The sequence below is a fragment of the Pristiophorus japonicus genome, chromosome 6 (assembly GCF_044704955.1).
Source record: "Pristiophorus japonicus isolate sPriJap1 chromosome 6, sPriJap1.hap1, whole genome shotgun sequence".
NCBI lineage: Eukaryota > Metazoa > Chordata > Chondrichthyes > Pristiophoridae > Pristiophorus > Pristiophorus japonicus.
Genome location: NC_091982.1, coordinates 219853073 through 219877921, shown reverse-complemented (window position 1 = coordinate 219877921; position 24849 = coordinate 219853073). Strand labels below are relative to the sequence as shown.

Here is a 24849-nt window from a genome sequence, read left to right as displayed (position 1 = left end):
CCAGACCCCACACCCATTGACAGAATCAACTGCCACTCCCACTCCAATCCCCACACCAGCCTCTGAAGAGCCCTAAGCTGGGCCCTCCACATTGCAGCCTGGGCCCTCCACATTGCAGCCTGGGCCCTCCACATTGCAGTCTGGGCCCTCCACATTGCAGTCTGGGCCCTCCACATTGCTGCCTGGGCCCTCCACATTGCAGTCTGGGCCCTCCACATTGCAGCCTGGGCCCTCCACATTGCAGTCTGGGCCCTCCACATTGCAGTCTGGGCCCTCCACATTGCAGCCTGGGCCCTCCACATTGCAGTCTGGGCCCTCCACATTGCAGTCTGGGCCCTCCACATTGCAGCCTGGGCCCTCCACATTGCAGTCTGGGCCCTCCACATTGCAGCCTGGGCCCTCCACATTGCAGCCTGGGCCCTCCACATTGCCGCTTGCTGCCTCCCCACCCTCCCCCTCCAACAGGTGCGCATCACCCGAGATCTCAGAAAGAATAAGCTTGGTGCCAACCCCAGAAACACCACGCCACTGCCTGCGGACAGGGGTGGTGGAGTCACCAAGAACAAGCGCGGTGGGTGGTCTTAGAATAAGGTGCAGGAGAGATGGGTGCAGCCTTTCTTTGCTGCTGCTGATGTTGTTGTTGTTATTATTATTGTTACTGTTTTAACTGTTGTTCTCAGAAGATTTTAGTAAGTTATATAAATATACAAGATTAAAATTTAGTAAGTGATCTTAAAGTTTGTAAATGATTGTAACTGAAAACTTTAAAGTTTCATACAAGAATAATTTTATTAAAGTTAAGTACAAAGAACTGTTTGTTAAACTTTTGAATAAAATATATTTTACATTAAATCTGAATCATTTTCATTATTTCTTCCATTATTAACACTCTCCCCAAGGTCTGTATGGATGGCCCACACCCAGGTCTTGTGACTTCTCCTCCCACCGCCCCCCTTCCCCCCCCAACTCATTGCAGTCTTGTGACTTCTCTCCTTCTCCCTCCCTCCCCGAAACTCATTGCAGTCTTGTGCCTAGTGCAGCAGCATTCCAATCGCCACCTCTCCCCCCCCCACCCCTGGCCTTGTTTTCCAGCCGAGCCCCAAGCCCCTGTGTCCGGGCCCTGGCCGATTCTGATGGCCGACGCTACGACTCTCCAGCCCTGCTTGATGACGTTCGATGGTGATGTGTGAGTTTAAAAAAAAGTGAAAACTTCAGAAATCCAAGAAACTTCCATGTACTCTGTTGAAAGATAAAAAAAGTTGAACTTTATTTTGGATATTTCAAGTGTTAGAGACTCACTCCAAAAACTGATGAAAAACAATGGCGTATCTCAGTGCCAATTTTTCAATGTGCGTTGCTTTCTTTTAACTCACCAGAAGGTTTTTCGGGAGTGGCCAGATACGCCGAACTAGGTTAAAACATTTTTGGGCAAACTTCGAAAAATGCTGAAAACGGGCGCAGACATGAGGGAACTATGACGTCAAAAAAACTTAACATAGAAAAATCGGGCCCAATTTTCCCCAACCCCTTTTTTCGGCGCACTTACCTTAAATGCGGCGACTTTGCACGCTGGAAACGGCGACGAAAAAAAGGGACCCCCATCCCACCCATTCTGCCGACTCTCCGGTGTCCCAGCGTGGCGTAGCTAGTGAAGTGGGGGGGCGGAGCAACAGGCCAGTGTAGAAAGCACTGCCGGCAACTGCGCGCATGCGAAGTGAAGTCTGCGCGCATGCTCCTGCCCTCGCAATGCGCCCTGCGAGCTGTGAGCAGGACCCGATGCTCACAGCCTCTATCCTTGGCCAAAGGGACGCCCCGATCTTCGCTGCACCCTCTCCCCGGCCGAGTGGCCTCCCGCACCGGCTGGCCGGCCCGCTGACTTCCCGGGCCTAGGTACGACTTAAATTAGATTTTTTATTTATTGATGGTTGTGCTTGAGAGTTTTGATTGGGGGTGGGTGAAGGAGAGTTTATCAGGGGAGGGGAGAAAGAGTGTTTTGATGGGGGGGGGGAGTGGACTTTTAAAAAAAAAAAAACTTGATTCTGGAATTCAGGTAGGACTTCTATTTTTTATTTGTTATTGATTGATTGCTTATTACTTTTTGTGGTTTGTGTAGTGCTTTGTAAGTCTTGGTGCAGGTCCTCAGCTTCCTTGTATTTTTTATTTGTTATTGAATGCTTATTTTTGTGCTTTGTTTAGTGCTTTGTAAGTGTTGGTGCTTTAAATATACTAACCTGCGCCAAATTCTTAACTGCTCGCAATGTTTTTCAGAGCTGGCCACATACGCTGACCTAAGTCGATTTGCAGTAAGTTTTAGCTGGCCAAAGTGGCATAAATGGCCAAAGCTGGCGTAAGTGTCTGGGAACGCCCCCTTTTGAAAAAAAACTGAACTAAAAAAAATCGTACCTAACTGACTTACTCTGGAGCAAATTTTGGGGGGAAAATGGCATTTTTTAACTTACACCAGAAAAAACAACTTACTCCAAAAAAATTGATGCAAGTCATGGCCAAAATTGGGCCCACTGTAACTAAACCATTTATGCCGGCGCAGATTCCAAGGGGAAACTTTGAATTAAATAATTATGCCAGAAAAAAACAAAGCAAATGACCCAGGAAAATTGAGGCCTTTATTGCTTTCTGTATCTGATTTGACATTGAATTATATTCTGACTGACACTTCCTGGTTCAAACTCTGCACTGGTCATTAACGATTCTTCAATCTTGATTGGTTAAGGAGATACACAGTTGCTTGCCCTATTCACACAGGTCCCAGATACTCTGCAGAGAAAGCCACGCTTTTTCGATGGTTGGCTGACAGGAACTTCCAATGCAAAAGCAAAAAGAAGGTCTATGGGCAAGTGCAACCACTGACCGCAAAATCCGGTCCCTTGTATTTAGTTTTCTTGGACAATACTAATGAATAACAAATTTGTAAATTATTTGTCAATCCCAGAAGCTTTCCCAGAGGTTGGGTTGACTGAGGCAGTGAGGAGCTGAGCCATAAAGACCAGGAAGGTGTCAAATCCAAAGGAGGGGTTGGTTGTGATGTTTCCTACAGTCATTAACCTGCTGACAGCAACTATCCACATTCACACATAAAGAAATGCAGCTACTTGGACAAGATGCAAGGTGGCAACAAGCGTCTATGAAGCTATATCTTAGGAAAGAGTCAGCACCTTCAGGAGAGAATGAGATGAGGAGAGAAAATTGATGGAAATGGGAAGAGAATAGAAATATAAATATATCAAATTTGGCTGTCCTCAAAAATTTGTCACTATCCTTTGCCTGCTTCATGACGACATGCAAGCCGTGATCCTTACCAACGGATCCACCACAGACTCAATACAAGTGCAGACCGGGGTCAAGCAAGACTGTATCATCGCATCAATTGTCTCAATCTTTCTTACTGCAATGCTTCATCTAATCTCCAACAAGTTCCCCGCTGGAGTGGAGCTAATCTACAGTACAAACAGGAAATTATTCAAACTCCATCACCTCCAATCGAGCACCAAGGTTGTACTATCCTCTGTCATTGAATTACAGTATGCAGACGACGCTTGCGTTTGTACACATTCAAAGACTGAACTCCAAACTATCGTTGGCACCATCACTGAAGCATACAAGAGTCTGGACCTAATGTTAAACATCCATAAGACAAAGGTTCTCTACCAACCTGCTCCCGCCTCGCAGTAATGCCCCCCCAATCATCAAGATCCATGACAAGACCTTGGACGACATGGACAACTTTCCATACCTCAGGAGCCTCCTGTTAGTGAGGGCAGACATCGATGACAAAACCCAAAACCGCCTTCAGTGTGCCAGTGCAGCCTTCGGTCACCTGAGGAAAAGAGTGTTTAAAGACCAAGATGGCATCAAGCTCATGGTCAACAGAGCAGTAGTGATTCCCGCCCTCCTTTACGTTTCAGAGACATGGACTATATATATTAGGCACCGCAAAGCACTGGAGAAGTACCACCAACGTTGCCTCCGCAAAATTCTGCAAATCCATTGACAGGATAGGCGCACCATCGTCAGTGTTCTCTCTCAGGCCAACATCCCCAGCATCCAGGCATTGATCACGCTCAATCAGCTCCTATGGGCGGGCCACAGATCGCATGCCTGATACAAGACTCCCTAAACAGGCACTTTACACCAAGCTCTGTCACGGCAAGCGAGCTCCAGGAGGGCAGAGCAAACACTTCAAAGACACATAAGAACATAAGAATTAGGAACAGGAGTAGGCCATCTAACCCCTCGAGCCTGCTCCGCCATTCAATATGATCATGGCTGATCTGGTCGTGGACTCAGCTCCACTTACCCGCCCTCTCCCCATAACCCTTAATTCCCTTATTGCTTAAAAATCTATCTATCTGTGATTTGAATACATTCAATGAGCCAGCTTCAACTGCTTCTTTGGGCAGAGAATTCCACAGATTCACAACCCTCTGAGAGAAGAAATTCCTTCTCAACTCGGTTTTAAATTGGCTCCTCCGTATTTTGAGGCTGTGCCCCCTAGTTCTAGTCTCCCCCACCAATGGAAACAACCTCTCTGCCTCTATCTTGTCTATCCCTTTCATGATTTTAAATGTTTCCATAAGATCACCCCTCATCCTTCTGAACTCCAAGGAGTAAAGACCCAGTCTACTCAATCTATCATCATAAGGTAACCCCCTCATTTCTCGAATCAGCCTAGTGAATCGTCTCTGTACCCCTTCCAAAGCTAGTATATCCTTCCTTAAGTAAGGTGACCAAAACTGCACGCAGTACTCCAGGTGCGGCCTTACCAATACCTTATACAGTTGCAGCAACACCTCCCTGCTTTTGTACTCCATCCCTTTCGCATTGAAGGCCAACATTCCATTTGCCTTCCTGATTACCTGCTGCACCTGCAAACTAACTTTTTGGGATTCATGCACAAGGACCCCCAGGTCCCTCTGCACCACAGCATGTTGTAATTTCTCCCCATTCAAATAATATTCCCTTTTACTGTTTTTTTTCCTAAGGTGGATGACCTCACACTTTCCGACATTGTATTCCATCTGCCAAACCTTAGCCCATTCGCTTAACCTATCCAAATCTCCTTGCAGCCTCTCTGAGTCCTCTACACAACCCACTTTCCCACTAATCTTAGTGTCATCTGCAAATTTTGTTGCACTACACTCCGTCCCCTCTTCCAGGTCATCTATGTATATTGTAAACAGTTGTGGTCCCAGTACCGACACCCTGAAAGCCTCCCTGAAAAAATGTAACATCCCCACCAAATCTTGGGAATCCCTGGCCCATGACTGCTCAAAGTGGAAAAGAAGCATTCGGGAAGGCGTCAAATATTTTGAGGGTTGGATTTTCCCTTTAAATCTCCCCCGCTGATCCTTAGCAGTGTTCCGGCGGTTGCGTCTTTTTCAACAGCCGGAATGTCGCTGGTGAATGCTCCCGCAGTTTTCGGGTGCTCCATGTTGGCAGTGGCGAAGCGGTGCGGGAGCGAAGTGCAGCAGGCGGTGTGCGACAGAGGCGGCCGATCGACTCGGGAATCTTTGCCTCCCAAGTTGTGCACACGCGCACGCAGCTGTCAAGCTCCGCCCCCCCCCACTCCCCCGAGAGGCACCAACGAGAGGCCAGAGACTGCCGGCCTGAGATTGCTGGGGGGGGGGAGGGGGGTGGGGGGATGAGAGTCAGATCGCTCTGGGGAGGAGGAGGGAGGAAGAATGAGATCGGTGTGGGGGTGGGGGAGAGTGAGATCGCTGTGGGGGGGAGAGAGAGTGAGATCGCTGTGGGGGTGGGGGTGGGGAGAGAGAGTGAGATCGCTGTGGGGGGGAGAGAGAGTGAGATCGCTGTGGGGGTGGGGAGAGAGAGTGAGATCGCTGTGGGGGGAGAGAGAGTGAGGTCACTATGGGGGGGGGAGAGAGAGTGAGATCGCTGTGGGGTGGGCGGGGGGGAGAGAATGAGATCGCTGTGGGGGGGTGAGAGAGTGAGATCGCTGTGGGGGGGCGGGGGAGAGAGTGAGATCGCTGTGGGGGGGTGAGAGAGTGAGATCGCTGTGGGGGGGAAGAGAGTGAGATCGCTGTGGGGGGGGGGGGGAGAGTGAGATCGCTGGGGGGGGGAAGAGAGTGAGATCGCTGTGGGGGGGGGGGGCGGTGAGAGAGTGAGATCGCTGTGGGGGGAGAGAGAGTGAAATCGCTGTGGGTGGGGGGGAGAGAGTGTGAGATCGCTGTGGGGGGGGAGAGAGAGTGAGATCGTTGTGGGGGGAGGGGAGAGAGTGAGATTGCTGGGGGGGGGGAGAGAGAGTGAGATCGCTGTGGGGGGGAGAGAGAGTGAGATCACTGTGGGGGGGGAGAGAATGAGATCGCTGTGGGGGGGCGGCGGTGAGAGAGTGAGATCGCTGTGGGGGGGGGCGGTGAGAGAGTGAGATCGCTGTGGGGGGGAGGGGGGAGAGAGTGTGAGATCGCTGTGGGGGGGGGGAGAGAGAGTGAGATCGCTGTGGGGGGGGGAGAGAGAGTGAGATCGCTGTGGGGGGAGGGGAGAGAGTGAGATTGCTGTGGGGGGGGAGAGAGAGTGAGATCGCTGTGGGGGGGGAGAGAGTGAGATCACTGTGGGGGGGGAGAGAATGAGATCGCTGTGGGGGGGGGGAGAGAGAGTGAGATCGCTGTGGGGGTGGGGAGAGAGTGAGATCGCTGTGTGGGGGGAGAGAGAGTGAGATCGCTGTGGGGGGGGGAAAGAGAGTGAGATCGCTGTGGGGGGGGGGAGAGTGATTGCTGTGGGCGGGTGTGAGATCACTGTAGGGGTTGAAACAGACTGTGAGGTGAGAAAGACTGGGTGGGGGGGAGAAGGACTGGGGGTTGAGAGAGACTGGGGTGGGGTTTAGAGAATGGGGGTGAGTGAGACTAATGTGAGCGAGACTAATGAGTGAGAGAGACTAAAAGAGTAAATAAGGCTTTATTAGACCATTTATATTATTGCCTAACACTAGAAAATACTACAATCCATTAAAAAATACATCAAACTGTGGAGAACTATAAAGATCTATCAAACAAACCTGTCAGATCTGTGTCCATACCACCCACTTAAGATCCACTTAAGATCCAGTAAGACTTGCTTTTTCAGGACGGTTTTAAGGTCCGTTGGTAAATGGATCTTAATGATGAAACTTCCATTTTGGGTGGTATTTGGGCGGAAATATATGGGCGGACAGTATCGAATGCCGCCCGGCGGTAATGACTGGAATTTACCACCGGGCGGTATCTGGGCGGTAAATGGGAGATTCGAGAGGAGACTTGTATTTCTGGGCAGTAACTGGGCAATAAATGGGCAGTAAATGGGCGATTTGAGAGGAAACTCTAGCCCTGAGTCTCTTTGTCGGGAGCACGTGATGGTCAAATACAAATAGCGGAAGGAGGATACGACAAACCAAGCTGCGACAGAGTTTGTAGATCCCGCATTGGACTCATCAGACACATTAGAACTCGTGTTAGTGTGGAAGCTAGTCATCCTCGACTCCGAGGGGCTGCCTAAATCTTGATTTTATATCATTTACAATATTAACAACTTGATCTAACACAGATTTTAATTCTAGCGGTAATGTATTTGCAACAAGTGCTTCTCTATGCAAAAAGCAATGGGTGAATAATATATTTGGATTATGTTTTCTTGCGAGTGTAACGAATCCTTTGACACATCCCACCATAGATGGAAGTTTTGATTTTGACTATGGTCAAAATATGCTAAAAGCCAACTCTCAAAAATCAAAGGAACCGCTAGGGCGGCTAGGCCAGGTCAAATTGGATGCCGCATACATCAAAGGAGCCACTAATTGGTGCTATATCAGGTCAAAGATGCCGCCAGTCCCGGCCACACATCAAGCTGCAGATCAATAAACAAAAATAACAAAATATAAATAAGAATGTGGTTAAATGCAATTAAATAGTTTTTGACATTTTATTACAAAAACTACACTTTTTACTGCATATGTGTTAGACTCGTCTTTCATTTCTTTCTTCCAAATTAATAATCACATTTTAAGCTTTTGACATGAACAATTTAAGACTATTATTTTGGATTGGGGGTGGCCATGGCCCAAGTGCCCCCCCTGGCTACGCCCTTGATACAGACGCACATACACACACAAACGTAAATATACATACACACGCTTATACACACACACACATCTCATTCGATGCTAGGCACTCGCACTTCTCTACCAGTAATGGGAGGGGGTAAGGGAGTTGTGGGGTGGGGGGGTGGGTGTCGAGTACTCAAAGGAAACAAATTTTGCCAAAGGATTTTGTTCTGTGTATGGACATTTAAATTGTTTGTGTGTGTTGTCTCTTGCCATTATTACTCGTACAACTCTAGAACATAGTTATTTTGATAATAGTAGAGATAAATAGATAGTTATTTGTCAATATTGGCAATGTTTACTACAACAGTGGCGTAATACATATAGGTAGATGACATATGTGTCTGTCTGTCTCTCTCTCTCCCCCTCCCCTTCTGGTTCAGAGTTAAATGGTTTGTGTTTCATTGTGAAATCAGCTAAAGTCCACCATACTTTTACACAATTTGGCGGCACACCTGTGAAGAGTTCACGGCACACCAATGTGCCGCGAGAACACCGGTTGAGAACCACTGGCCTAAGAAGATATCATCCTAACATTCATTTACTGCTTTTTTATGTTTGGCCACTTGATGGCGACTGCGACCAAGCATATGTGCTTAGTGTATGAAAGTAATTTGTTATTCATTTTACTGCAGGTCAGTTGAACATAACAGTATTTATTTTTGATGTATCGAGTTTAACCTATCTGAATGCTTCCACAAAGATGGGTTGTCAGCAGAATGATAGACAATGGGCTAGACTTGTGGACTTCACCACATCGTAGTGCACCCATAAAAAGGACCACAGGCATCATGTCTGGAGTTAGCTAATTGTGCTTGACCATTCCAGATTTCAACTTTATGCATTTCATGTCTGACATAAACATTTTTATTATTCTTTAAATATTCTCTCCTGGTCAGCTTTTCTCCAGTATCTCACCCAAATAGTCATTTTTCATATGTGACTCCAGATAGTGAATGATGAAAGACTATTCAACCACAGGTGGCATCACAGTGTAGCCTAATCAAATCTTCAACTGACATTCACATTTTTCAGCAGGGGTCACTTGATAGTGATCAGGAGCAGAAACTCTAGTTGATTTGAAGATTTATGCCTTGGATTGGAAAACTGCAATATCACTCCATTATTTAAGAAGGAAGGGAAAAATGAGGAAACCATAGATCTGTCAATTTATCATTTATTGTGAGGAAGTTACAGGAATTTATCATCAGAGACAGAGTGACTGAGCACTTGGAGAAGTCAGAGCTGATCAAAGAGAGTCAACATGAATTTCTAAAGTGTAGTTCATGTCTGACTAATCCAGTTGCAACTTGTGATTCATGGTGGATAGAGGAGTGTCTATGGATGTTTTCAATATGAACGTCCAGAAGGCATTTAATAAAGTTCTGTACAAGAGGAGATTAGCATGCATGAAAGTATATGGAATTGGAAGGAAACTGTGACATGAGTAGGTAATTGGTTTAAAAATAGGAGACAGAGAGTAAGGATTAAGGGAATGGCATCTGATTGGCAGGATGTGACAAGTGATGTTCCCCAGGCATCTGTACTGGGGCCTCAGCTTTAAAAACTTGGATGAAGGAATGAGAGTTGATTATCCAAGTGCGCAGATGACACCAAGTTAAGAGGCACAGTAAATTGTATAAATGGGAGCAGTAAGTTGCAAAGTGACACAGACAGATTAAGCTAGTGGGCAAAATTGTGGCAGATGGGGAAGTGAGAGATCATCAACTTTGGATCAAAGACGGAAAATTAGAATTGTTTTAAAATGGTGAGAGCTTCGTAACTGTGGAAGAGCAAAGGGATTTGAGAATCCATGTACATAAATCTAGTGCACAGGTACAAAAAAGAAAAAGAAAGACTTGGATTTATATAGCACCTTTCATGACCACTGGACGTCTCAAAGTGCTTTACACCCAATAAAATACTTTTGGAGTGTAGTCACTATTGTAATGTGGGAAATGCGGCAGCCAACTTGCGCACAGCAAACTCCCACAAACAGCAATGTGATAATGACCAGATAATCTGTTTTAATGATGTTGATTCAGGGATAAATATTGGCCAGGACACTGAGGATAACTCCTCTGCTCTTCTTCGAAATGGTGCCATGGGATCTTTTATGTCCACCTGAGAGAGCAGATGGGGCCTCGGTGTAATGTCTCATCTGAAAGACGGCACCTCCGACAGTGGTGCACTCCCTCAGCACTGCACTGGAGTGTAAGCCTCAACAAAAATGTTAGTGGAATGTTGGCCTTTATCTTGGGGTGGGGGATTGGAACATAAAAGGTAGGAAATTATGCTTCTATTGTACAAAGCCTTGGTCAGATTCCATCTGGAGTTTTGCATTCAGTTTTGGCCACTGCATCTCAGGAAGGATATATTGGTCTTCATACAACACAGATTTAAAAGCTTAAATTAAGAGGACAGGTTGCATAAACTTGGCTTGTTTTAGACTAGAAGAATGATAGGTGATCTAATTGTGGTGTTTAAAATGAATAGTGGGTTTGACAGGCTAGGTAGAGAAAAACAGTTTCCTCTGGTGGGGGAATATAGAACAAGGGGAAACAATCTTAAAAAGAGAGCTAGGCTATTTAATATATTTTTTAATTTGTTCACGGGATGTGGGTGTCACTGGTAAGGCCAGCATTTATTGCCCATCCCTAATTGCCCTTGAGAAGATTGTGGTAAGCCGCCTTCTAGAACCGCTGCAGTCCATGTGGTGAAGATACTAAAGAAATGCTTTTTCACACAAAAGGTCGTGGAAATCTGGAACTCTCTCCCTCAGAAGACTGTGGATGCTGGGTTAATTGAAAATTTTCAAGACTGAGATCGATAGATTTTTGTTAGGTAAGGGTATGAAGGGATATGGATCAAAAGTGGGTAAATGGAGTTGAGGTTCAGATCAGCCATGATTGTATTGAGTGGGGAACAGGCTCAGAGGGCTGAATGACCTACTCCTATGATATTCCATGATATTCCAAGAATGCTTCTAATGCCTCCGTGCCTGAAATCAGTTAACTCAGTACAGACTAGGGATTGAACCTAGTGCCTTCTTGATCCATGTCACAGCATCAGGGATGCACTTAGCCACTGTGGCATTCTAGGAGTATGACAGACATTTTTGTTTCACTGACATCGATATCCCACATAATGGTTATTCCCTTCATTGCATCTAAAAAAACTCCTCCAGGGTAGAACCTCTGTTATACCAGCTTTGGGGGCTAAGATCCAGACTTATCTATCAAAATAGCTGGGGTGTGCCTGTTTAATTATGCTTTGTTATACCACTAAGTGCTGCCTGTCAGTTAGGGCACCATTTCCTACGGTGTCAGCTCGAGTAGTCCAGGAGAAGGTGCAGTTGGAGGATGAAAGCTGTAGGAGGCATGAGAAGTGAAGAATATACACAAAATGTCAAATCATTTACAAATTGCTATAATGTTTTAATAAGTCTCTGTTGCAACATCATAAATATGGAATTTTACACATCGCTGCATAATTTCTCGAACAATTTCCTTCCCTATTAAAGCGAACGAGAGCTTGCATCCCATACTTAGTTGCAGGAACAATATTCTGGCTGGTGTGTACAGATATTAATTTAAATATTAGGTGAAAAAAGAGTTTTATAAATGACAACTTCTTTAGGCCATCTGTGCACAACCAATTTACTTGAATCTTAGGTATTTATTGAGAATAAAAGATATTGCATGACTATGATTGAGCATGAAAACTTGAGCACAGAGCTTGGAGACAGAACTGGCTGAACGCAATCAGACTGGAGTGCAAGCAGAGTGAAAGAACAAAAGGGCAGAGTGGGGGAAGAAGTTCTGAAGTGTGTTCAAGAGAACTTTCTTGATCAGTGCATTTCCGGCCCAATGAGGAAGGAGGTATTGCTGTATCTGGTTCTGGGAAATGAGGTGGATCAAGTGGAGCAAGTGTCATTAGGGGAACGTTTAGAGAACAGTGATCATAGTATCATAAGGTTTAGATTAGCTATGAAAAAGGACAGGGAGCAATCTAGAGTAAAAATACTTAATTGGAGGAAGGCCAATTTCAATGTGTTTAGAATGGATCTGCCCGGGTAAATTGGAATCAAAGATTGGCAGGCAAAACTGTAATTGAATAATGGGCTGCCTTTAAAGAAGAGATGGTTCGGGTACTGTTGAGGTACATTCCCACGAGCGGGAAACGTAGGGCAACCAAAGCCAGAGCATCCTGGGTGTCGAAAGCGATAGAGAGTAAGATGAAGGAAAAAAGGGGGATGTATGACAGATGTCAGGTTGTGAATACAAGTGAGAACCAGGCTGAAAATAGAAAGTTCAGAAGGGAAGTGAAAAAGGAAATAAGCAGAGCAAAGAGAGAGTATGAGAATAGATTGGTATCTAACATAAAAGGGAATCCAAAAGTCTTCTATAGGCATATAAATAGTAAACAGGTAGTAAGAAGAGGGGTGGGGCCAATTAGGGACCAAAAAGGAGACCTATGGATCGAGGCAGAGGGTATGGCTGAGGTACTAAATAAGCACTTTGCATCTGTCTTTACCAAAGAAGAAGATGCTGCCAAAGTCATAGTGAAAGAGGAGGTAGTTAAGATACTGGTTGGGATAAAAATTGATAAAGAGTAGGTACTAGAAAGGCTGGCTGTACTTAAAGTAGATAAGTCACCAGGACCGGATGGGATGCATCCTAGGAGGCTGAGGGAGGTAAAGAAGGGACTTCCAATCCTCCATAGGTACAGAGGTGGTGCCAGAAGAGTGAAGAATTGCAAATGTTACACCCTTTTTTGAACAAGGATATAAGGATAAACTACAGACCGTTTAACCTCAGTAGCGGGGAAGCTTTTAGAACCGATAATCCGGGACAAAATTAACAGTCACTTTGACAAGTGTGGATTAATTAAGGAAAGCCAGCACGGATTTGTTAAGGCAAAGTGTGTTTAACTAACGTGATTGAGTTTTTTGATGAGGTAACAGAGAGGGTTGATAAGAGCAATGCGATTAATGTGGTGTACATGGACTTCCAAAAGGTATTTGATAAAGTGCCACATAATAGGCTTGCCAGCAAAGTTGAAGCCCATGGAATAAAAGGGACAGTGGCAGCATGGATACGAAATTTGCTAAGTGACAAGAAACAGAGTAATTGTGAACAGTTTTTTTTGGACTGGAGGAAGGTACACATTGGTGTTCCGCATGTGTCGGTACTAGTATCACTGCTTTTCTTGCTATATATTAATGACTTGGACTTGGGTGTACAGAGCACAATTTTAAAATTTGCAGGTGACACAAAACTTGGAAGTATAGTGAATAATGAGGAGAAAAGTGATAGACTTCAAGAGGACTTAGGCCAGTGGAATGGGTGCACACGTGGCAGATGAAATGTAACGTTGAAAAGTGTGAAGGGATACATTTTGGTAGTAAGAACAAGGAGAAGCAATATAAATTAAAGAGTGTACGATTCTAAAGGGGGTGCATGAACAGAGAGTCCTGGGGGTATATGTGCATAAATCGCTGAAGGTGGCAAAGCAGGTTGAGAAAACGGTTAAAAAGCACATGGGATTCTGGGCTTCATAAATAGAGGCATAGAGTATAAAAGCAAGGAAGTTATTATAAACCTTTATAAAACACTGGCCCGACCTCAACTGGAGTATTGTGTCCAATTCTGGGCACCGCAGTTTAGGAAGGATGTGAAGGCCATAGAGAAGGTGCAGAAAAGATTTACAAAAATGGTTCCAGGGATGAGGGACTTCAGTTACATGGATAGACTGGAGAAGCTGTGGTTGTTCCCCTTAGAACAGAGAAGGTTGAGAGATTTGATCGAGATATTCAAAATCATGAGAGATCTAGACAGAGTAGATAGAGAAAAACTGTTCCCATTGGCGGAAGGGTCGAGAACCGGAGGACATCGATTTAAGGTGATTGGCAGAAGAACCAAAGGCGACAGGAGGAAAATCTTTTTTATGCAGCGAGTGGTTAGGATCTGGAGTGCACTGACTGAAGGGGTGGTGGGGGCAGATTCAATCGTGGCTTTCAAAAGGGAATTGGATAAATACCTGAAGGAAAAAAATTGCAGGACTACGGGGAAAGAGTGGGGAAGTGGGACTATTTGAATTGCTCTAGCAGAGAGCCGGCATGGACTCGACGGGCCGAATGGCCTCCTTTTGTGCTGCAGCTATTCTATGATTCTATATTTTGTTGGATCACTTTAGGGTTTGAAATTATATTAACGAGGAACATTATTACTTCACATCTTTCAATTTAAATCCTTTTGATATATAATTGAATGCTTTAAACCTGTAATTGACAAATTTTGTTTCTTAAATTATGCAATTTTTCATGCTTGTCAGGTGAAGGCTGTCATTGCTGGGCACTGAGATACTTTCCTATTTTATGCACCATGTGCTCAATACTATTCTCCCCATCCTTTCCTCCCCCTCTCTCACCTTTCCCATACAAGTTTGTGAGCTTAAGGCTACATATTAGAAGAGGATACTGGGGGTCGTTGTTCATGAAACATTGAAGATGTCGCAAGACACAAGGAGAGTGAACAGGGTGTCAGGATGTTTAGCTGGGACAGTTAAATAGAAAACGAGAAAGAAAATACCTATTCCATATTCTATGGCCTTGTTATGACTGCAACTAGAATACTGTGCCAAGTTTTTGGGCCCCTCAAATAATGAGGGCTATCAAGACTCTGGGGAAGGTCCAGAGGGGCCTCACCAGAATGAACTTAGCCTTAGGACTCTTACTTATCAAGATAGGTTCAGAAAACAAGGGATTTTTTTCACTGGAGAAATGTAGACAGCAAAGTCTTTCAAATGGTGAAGAGAGTAGATTCTGTTTGGGTGGTCAGGTTATTTGAGCTAGATAGAGAGGGGGGATTATGGGCATCAGTACCAAACAAGAAAACATAGAGTTAGGTTAGATGTCATGAAATACTTCTGTCACTGATCCCTGAAATAGATTGCCAGAGCTACATTATGGATTACAGAACTGCAGTATAGATTTGCTGCAGGCTTTCAAAAGGACGTGTTCCTGCGAGTGGAAAATATCTAGAGTTATAGAAGATAGATGAGGGTCAGCTTTAATTAATGCTATCAGTTACTGCAGTCTCCTAAATCTTGCTTCATTGCCTTTGGGATTGGGAGAGGGATTTCCAGGAGTTTGCTTCCGAAATTAGTCTAAAGTTTTTTCTCTCTTTTTTTGCCTCTCCCAGGAGATTGCCTGACTGAGGGATGAGTTGATAGTGAATGTAGGTTGCACTATGTCTGCATAGAACAAGCTGGATGGATCAGTCGGTCTTTTCCTGGGCTTTTTCATATGTTTGTGTGCTTGGTTGCAATGCACCTCCGCAATCAAATAGCCTGTTAACACCCATCATGTGGGGTTGCGTATGAAGACGGAACTTTAGGACAAGGTATTGGAGGGCTGCCTGCACACATTAATGCAGACCCATAACAAAGAATTCACTCTTGAGGAGGGAACAAAAAAGAAGTAGAAACAGAAGTCTTCTTTTGAGGGTTTCCAGAAAGCGACAATCTTATTTGAACTCTGGAGATTAATCTTTGGTAAGTTGGTTTTCCAGTTGATGTTTTGTTCTGTAGTGAAAGGCATTTTTTTCCATAAGCAGACATTACCATAAAACACAAATTTAAACAGAAAATGCTGGAAATACTCAGCAGGCCAGGCAGCATCTATAGAGAGAGAAACAGAGTTAACGTTTCAGGTCGATGACCTTTCATCAGAACTCATTACCATATTAATGGTCATTGAAGTCATCAGTATGACTTAGAGACCACTGTCAGCAAACTGTGCACCAATACTGAAAGATTGATATGAGAAAGAACAGAACAAATGTGACATAGGGCAAAGATAAACAGAAGTGACAGAAGTTAGAGAAAGCAGTGTGAAACAGCCTGTAAGAAGGGACTGATGATTTGTTTTTCTGGTCACTTGTACAAACACAGTATAAGGAGGCTCTTATATAGGATATGCAGTACAGAAACAGGCCAGTCAGCCTAACCAGTCAATGACGCCGTTTATGCTCCACTCGAGCCTGTCTTTCCTCATTTAAATCTATCTGCATAACCCTCTATTCCCTTCTCCCTCATATGCTTGTCCAGCCTCCCCTTAAATGGATCTATATTATTTGCTTCAACCAGTCCCTGTGGCAGAGTGTTCTACATTCTCACCACTCTCTGGGTAAAGAATTTTCCTCTGAATTCCCTATTGGATTTCTTGGTGACTATCTTATATTGATGGCCATGATGGTCTCTAGTTATGCTCTTTCCCACAAGAGGAAGCATTCTCTCTATTTCAACTCTATCAAAACCTTTCATAATTTTAAAGACCTCTATTCTGTCACCCCTCACCCTTCTTTTTTCATGAGAAAAGAGACCTATCCTGTTCATCCTTTCCTGATATGTATACTCTCGCAACCAGAACTGTACGCAGTACTCTAACTGTGGTCTAATCAAGGTTCAATACAGGTTTAGCATAACTTCCCTACTTTTCAATTCTATACCTCTAGAAATAAATCTTAGTGCTTGGTTTGCTTTTTTATGGCCTTGCTAATCTGTGTTGCAACTTTTAGCGATTTGTGTATTTGTACTCCAAGATCCCTTTGTTTCTCTACCACACCTCGACTCTTACCCTCCAAGTAATAAGTGCCTATTCTCCCTAATAAAATGTAATGCCTCACATTTATCTGTATTGAACTTCATTTGCCAATTATATGCCCATTCTCCAAGTTTATTAATATCCTTCTGGAATTTGTTGCAGTCTTCCTCAGTATTGATTATCTGCCACCCCCTCCCCCCCACCCCACCGCCGGCCAATTTGATGTAATCTGAAAATTTAGAAATTGTGTTTTTGATTCCAAAGTCTAAATCGTGAATATAAATTGTGAACACATGTGGTCCCAGCATTGATCCTTGTGGAACAGCAGTACCCACCTTCTGCCACTGTGAACAGTCATCTTTTACCCCAACTCTCTGCTTTCTGTCTTGAAGCCAGCTAGCCATCTACTCTGCTACTTTTTCCCTGACTCTGCATTCTCTGACCTTGTTCATCAGTCTATTATGGGGTACCTTATCGAAGGCCTTTTGAAAATCTAAATAAATTACATCTACTACATTACCATTGTCTACTCTCTCTGTTACCTCTTCAAACAATTCAATGAGGTTTGTCAAGCAAGGCTTTCTCTTTTGATTTCCTTAATCCATGCATTAAAAACTGACAACATTTTCCATATTTTAAAGCAAAGAAAAAATAATATAATGTACATAATAAAAGCTTCTACACAGTAAGGGAGGGTTTCATCCAAGCTGTGAACATCTTATGGTTGCAAAGTTACATTGGGGTAGAATTTCCATGAAGCTTCTCCCAATCACCTGCTGCAACTTCAGCAGAAGATCCAGGGAACTCCTGAAGAAATTGTTTCTCTGGTCTTTCTGCAGATCTTCTGCCAAAGTTACAGCAGAGATTCAACCCCATTATATCCAGGCTAGATAGTTTCACTCTAATCAGTAATAATGACGCTAATAAATAGTTCCATGGATGGTGCAAGGTCTATGCTACCTTGCCCCATGCTGCGTAAACAGTGAATTCTGTCAGACTATTCAACTCAGTGAGGCCTCACATCTATTCCCAATTTGTCCTATCCACATGTTCACACATTTTTTTTTTTTTTTTTAATTCGTAGCCAATCTTTCCGATTCTTTGTCAAATCACAAACACACATCAAGGATCACTCTGCGCCAATGCTCTTAGCCAAAAGGCCTAGAGCCACTGCACCGTTCCTGGAAGTACTGTAATACCAGGTTCGTGCCATGGAGGTGGATGGGTCAGGCCCCCCACACACCTCCGTGGAGGTGGATGGGTCAAGCCACCCCACACACCTCCGTGGAGGTGGATGGGTCAAGCCACCCCACCCACCTCCTATTTCCAAAAAAGCAAGCATATACCTTCCTGATCCAGGGAGAACCACCTTGGGGTTATGGTGGTTACTCCCCTGTCAGGTCAGTTACGCATGATCTTAGCCAAAAGGCCGAGAAGCACACATTTTTTTTTTTTTGTGGAAATTCGTAGCCAATCGTTCCAATTCTTTGTCAAATCACAAACGCCAGAGGTCACCTTGCACACGTCAAGGATCACTCTGCGCCAATGCTCTTAGCCAAAAGGCCTAGAGCCACTGCACCGTTCCTGGAAGTACTGCAATACCAGGTTCGTGCCATGAAGGTGGATGGGTCAGGTCCCCCACACACCTCCGTGGAGGTGGATGGGTCAAGCCACCCCACCCACCTCCCCCCGAGAAGCACACATGCACACTTTCCGGGGGGTGTGGTCACTGAATAGCACTCAAGAAAATTAACTGAGATCAGTCAACTCAGCGCAAACCAGGAGCCTTCCTGGTCTATATGGTTCAGTTCCATACTGCGCCAGAGAAAACTCAATTGTGTTTTATTAACAAACATGTGTGATGCACCACTGTATAACAAGTTGTCATCTTGGATCATTGATTGCATTTGTGCCCCTGAGTCAGAAGGTGATGAGTTTTAGTGCTACTCTAGGATTTGAGCATAGAATCCAGGCTGAGGCCTCAGGTCCTGTTGAGATAGACAGAAACAACCCCATATCATGATGTGAAGAAGAGCAGGGAGTGCTCCAGGTGTCCTGGTTAATATTTGTCCTTCAACTAATACCACCAAAACTTAAATGGTTATTTATCTCATTTTCTGATTTGAGAGCTTGCTGTGCACAAATTAGCTGCTGTGTTTATCTATAAAACAACACTGACACTTCAGAAATATTGGCTGTGAAGCACTTTGGAACATCTTGAGGACATGCAAGGTGCTATACAAAAGCAAATTATTTCCTTACATGTGATATCACTGTGATGCTGCAGCAATTCTTGCAATTACTTTATAATTTTCAGCACTCATCCCAGATTGACTACTCCCAAAGTCAATATCATTGTGACATAAATTTACAGCTCCATTTAGAACACAAACTAATTTGGTTCTGTGTTGAACACGCAGTTGTTTGTGCATTAAAGTTCACCACCACTCAGCTCCACATGGTGGTAGTGCTGTGTTCAAGTAGTTATTCCTCACAGTGACTTGCATATCTGTAGCAGGCTATCTGGAAAGGTGATGAGCAGAGGCCATACATTTCACAAGAGGATGGGAGTTAAAAATCTAAAACCAAGTCAAAGCTGTACCATTATTAATTGCATTCTATTGGTTGCTTTAAAATCAGTATTTGTAAAGATTGGGGAACAACCCACCTCAATTCAGGACCAGAAGGTTAAAGGCGAGAAAATGGAATACAATAAATGAATGTTCTCTCCAACTGTTGCAAGTTTGAATAACTCTCATCGTCACATCAGTGAAAAATCGCCAGATAAATGCTGCTAGTTTAAACAGCTGCAATTGATAGCAATTTGAAATAGGCCAGTGTGTCCCCTACTGGGTTTTTATCTCCATATACAACACAGAGCATGCCACAGACCGTCATTTGATACAGTCTGACCTACGTCTTGCTTTTGAGGTCAAGGTGCTGTGTAAACAGGGTACAGGATTACATTTCTGAAGTGAATTCCATCTGCCACATCGGCAGGGTAAAGGTTAGAAGTGTGGTTGAACTGAAAGGGCTTGCTGTTCTGGCTGTTAAACTGGGATACTGCTGGTGCCAGAAATTGCGTACAAACCACCTGGGTATTGCAGGATTCGATACTTTTTTATTTTGGAGGCGATGCAGTAAGAATAACAGCAGACAGGAAGTTCCTCTAATAAAGGCTTTCTGCACTGAATCTTTTATTTTGTTTTTACACATATGGTGACATATCTACAATCTACACTATGAGAGAAGTTGCGTCTTGTCTGGTGTTGGTCTGTGTCTGTCTATCTTGTGCAATCTAACAGGTCTGTCTATCCTACATTCTTTCCATCTCACAGGTCCAATGTATCGAATTGATAGGCCAATTGATCCACGAGGTGGGAGATGTGACAGAGCTACAACAGATGGGAATGGGGGAGTTCATGTAAAGGGAGGTCAGATTTAATTTCTTATAATACTGATAGGTATTGCTTAGCCTTGCCATGCCCCATGCCTCCTCTGCAGCTGTGTGTCTTGCTGGGACCACACCTTGGCCTTAATCTTTCTCTCTCTCTCTCCAGACTTTCTGCAGGATCTCAGGCACAACTTGAAAGCCGGGCCTTCAAAAGTCAGCGGAACTCCAAGCAGTCAGTGGGCAAGCTGGGCAGTATAATGCCCAGATCATTTTCTTTCACCACTGGCTTCTGTTCCCTGTAGGTTGCAGGTATATTTAGCATGACCACAGCATACATGCATTACACTGCGGGGGAAATCTTAGCATGAAGGAGCGCATGGGTTTGAGTGCATGTGGGAGTTAAAACCAGCCAAATGACCAAACTGCTCCAGCCTCCCGACCTCACATTTAACTGCAGTGTGTAGGCTGCTTGTGCTCAAGGCCATTGGAGAGGCGGGTTGCCAATTAACATATGCTCATCGCACAATTCGAGCGATATTGACACAGATTTTTCAGTTTAATGTGTGATCCACTGGTTTTCCGGGCTTCCTGACACTCGCCGGTGAAAGCAAGACGATAACACTCAAGCACTTGAGGGAGTCAATCAATCTCAGGGAAATATGGCACTACACACTCAGCACACATAGTTGCTTTCTTACCTGCTAGTGGGAAAGGGTTTGTGAGTTTACTTTCTACACTTTGGTTTATCAGATCAGGATGGGTGCGCTCACGCCGCCCGAGATTGGACCTCAGATAGGACCAAGATGACCAGCAGCAACAGCTTCAGCACCAGCAGCATCCTGCTAGTCACAGACCTGTAGCTGCACAGAAGAGCGGTGCAGCTCGCAGGAGGCCGTATCCGCCACGTAGGGTCTACAGGCAGAGGCCAGTTCATTGGATATATTCAAGAGGGAGTTAGATATGGCCCTTATGGCTAAGGGAATCAAGGGTATGGAGAGAAAGCAGGAAAAGGGTACTGAGGGAATTATCAGCCATGATCTTGTTGAATGGTGGTGCAGGCTCGAGGGGCCGAATGGCCCACTCCTGCACCTCTTTTCTATGTTTCTATGATCAGCTTCCTTGGCATGTTGGAACACCAGTGTCCCAGGAGGCTCAGGATATCACTTACGGTGATAGAAGACCTCTGCAGCCTACTGGAAGAAGACCCGCTGCCAGCTGGAGCTGGTGGCCACGCTTTACCAATGGCTATAAAAAGTCACCACTGCCCTCATCATTTTTGCTTCTGGTTCCTTCAAGGGCTCTGCTGGATCTCGCACTGGGTGACCCACAAATACATAAGATAGGTGACAGGCGACTTGTTCATCAGGGCCAATTATGCCAACTTTACCTGCGATGATGCCAGCCAGACTGAGCGGGCGCTGGGGTTTGCGTCTCTGGCTGGCTTCTACGGGATGTGATTGACTGTACACACATCGCAATCAGGGCACCCCCAGATCAACCAGGAGTATTCATCAATCTGAAGAGCTTCCACTCCATCAATGTGCAGCTGGTGTGCAACCACAAAAAGATCTTTATGCAGTTGTGCGCAAGATTCCCAGTGAGCTGCCATGATGCGTTCATCCTGCGGCTGTCCAATCTTCCTGATGTCTTTGCATCTGGAAGCAGAGGTAACGGGTGTCTGCTCGATGACAAGGGATACCCACTTAAAACGAGTCTAATGACACCTCTGAGAAACCTGAGGAATGAGGCCCAAGAGCGCTACAATCAGTGCCATATCACCACCAGATGTATCATTGAACAAGCCTCGGCCTGCTGAAGATGTGTTTCAGGTGCCTCGTCAGATCTGGAGATGCCCTTCAGTACGCACCCCAGCCAGGGTCTCCAGAATGGTTGCGGTGTGCTGCACTCTGCACAACTTTGCGCACCAATGAGGTGTGGACATGCAGGAGGACACAGATAGATAGATTTTTAACCAATAAGGGAATTAAGGGTTACGGGGAGCAGGCAGGTAAGTGGAGCTGAGTCCACGGCCAGATCAGCCATGATCTTGTTGAATGGCGGAGCAGGCTCGAGGGGCTAGATGGCCTACTCCTGTTCCTAATTCTTATGTTCTTATGTTCTTATGTAGGACGCAGGGCGCAGATCCTCAGCTGCTGAGGAGGAAGGTGATGATGGCAATGCATCACCAGCTACACAAATTGCTGCCTAGGATACTACAGATGCCCTGATTATTGAGAGATTCACTTAGATTCCACCAGTGGACATATCTCACATCCACTCCCACCCCAATACCACTAACACTGAAAATAACCAACCAGCTCTTTCACATTCCCCCATTGGTTGCCATCAATTCATGTCATCCCATGCATCATCAAACAACTTCAAAGGCCACTTGCCACCTAGCAACAAATAATGGGCAAGATGGGAAGGTGATGCAAAAGAGTAATATTTATGTGTTTCAAGTAAAGAACAGAAATGTAATAATATAACAATGTCTAAGACACCCATGTGCATACCCATGTGCAATTATAAATCTTTACTTTTCCTTCCCTAGTACTTCTTCGCAGTGCAATCCCTGCAGCTTGAGCAGAAGTGGAGGCAGGCTGCTCGGATCCAGCTCTGACTGCTGAGATGCTCTTGGCCGATGTAATCTGGGGTTTGCAACCCATGAGGGTTCCGCCACACACTTCTCCACCTGCATCCGTGGAGGGGCAAACTTGACCAATGGGACATAAGGCAGCATGTTGGGTACTGACTGAGGGGGGGGGTTGGTGGGAGCAATGGATGAGAAGTGGAAACACTTTGAGTGGAGTCTCCACTTCCATGTCTCCTTTTGTCATCATCCCTCTCATGGCCTAACAGCACTTCACTGCTACCATTGTGCTTGAGAGCCCTTTGCTGCAGATCAGTGGGGTTCTGCCAGGCAAAGGCTAAGGTGTCTGACATCTTATTTAAGGTGGAAAGCCAGTCTGCAAGCACTCACTCAGGTCTGCATGGACCCGTGTGATTGCCGTGTTTGATGTTCCACTCTGGCAAGAAGACATCACAGTGGCGTGCGGCATCAACACAGTCATGTTTGTGGCAGACTTCTCCAATCTCTCTGCAATGTTGGACAGTGTGCTTGGAAGGCTTGTCGGAATATTGCACATTCTCAACAGCCCCCGGGGTACAGCATCTGTATTCAGCTGAGCAGAGCTTGGAGAGGGCTGAGGCTCTCCACTGCTTTCCCTGCCACATCCATCTGCGCTTGCTTACTTGTGAAGTGTGAGTCACAGGTGAAAACCCAACTATCTCTCTAGTTGATCCCATCAAAATGCGTGTCTATGAGGAATTGTCGTCCGTGATCTCCATCAACTCCTACTGCACAGTTGAAGGCCCTGTGGGAGGTAAATGACCTGAATAAGTACTGGCAAAGTAAGAATGTTGCAACTTCTCATTATGAACATAATTCGCTAGCAGTTGACATCAAGTCAATATGACTGTGTGCCATATGACATGTGGCTGTCTGATTCTTAACTGTGTCACCAGGTTGTGGGAGACCCCATCTATGATGGCCAGGCACACCGAGACTCCACTGATCTCAAACATCTCCTCCTCTGCTCTTGTGAGTTGCGAGATGGCTGGAGGGCCATATCCGGTTTTCTGTCTCTCACTGGTGTTCTGTGCTCACTTCTCCTGCAAGGAGGGTATAAACAGACCCATGAGTGAGTGTACTGGCATGTGTTCATCCAATGGATGGAGAGCATTTGGTGAGAGTGAGTATCAGGGAGGAATCACTGCATAAGGATGAGGGCGAGTGTCAGTGGTGGATGGATAGATGTGAGGAAATGCATAGAGTGGGATGGGTGCACCTGCAAGGTAAGTGGGTATTGTAATATATTTGCTTCATGGATTCTTTGCTTAAGAATTCATAGCTACACATTGCTATTAAGAACTAGTTGGTTTATTAACAAAGGTTTAACAATCACACTACACATTACCAGTTCATCCACTAAGCTCACAACTGCATACCTCATTATGGATGAACTAGACCCAACTGACTGAGGTTTTATTGAGTCTTGTGAACATCACGTGACTGGCTAAGCCACTCCCAATGCAACAGTTCTACAACTCTTTTGGGGGGTACAGGGACAAAATAAACAGTTAGATCAAGTGCCCCCTGCAACAGTTCTACAAACCAGTGAGCATACTCACAGGTGCATACATTACAGGTATGAGGAATTATGTGCTGGAGTAGCTTGAGAAAGCAAAGTGAGGAGCTGGAGTGATGTGTTCAACAGGGTGTAAGTGAATGTACTCACCTTTCTTGATCTGGTTGGGTCACTAAAGCCCTTCCTGCATTGCATCCAGGAGCATGGCACTATACCCCTGCTGCTGGCTTCCTCAGCAACCTCCAACTGCATCTTCTTGGTCTTTGCTGCAGGTTTCTTCCTCCCATTGCTCCTCACAGCCTCCAGCAGCATATCCAGGGAGGCATCATTGAAATAGGGTGCAGCCTTTGCATGTCTCGCTTCTATTCCTCAACTGCCTCCTCTCTTCTCTTGTACTCTAACACCTTCAAATTACATCTTTGCATTGACCTTTTAAATACTAGAGTTGAGATCACATGCGTCCTCATCATGCCCACCTCCGCTCATTGTTCCCAAACCCAGAAGTAAAATGACAATAGGTTTGCTGCGTTGAAAAGCCACTGACAGACGCGCTTAATATAATTCCTGGTTTCCCACGTGATATCGGTCT

General features: G+C 45.1%; 1 non-coding gene across 1 annotated transcript; it reads right to left on the bottom strand.

The window, feature by feature from the left end:
* Window positions 1–17957: 17957 nt before the first annotated feature.
* On the bottom strand, window positions 17958–18156 carry LOC139266458 (U2 spliceosomal RNA). Its single transcript, XR_011593713.1, has one exon. It is a non-coding gene; the product is annotated as a U2 spliceosomal RNA (small nuclear RNA).
* Between the last annotated feature and the right edge of the window lie 6693 nt (window positions 18157–24849).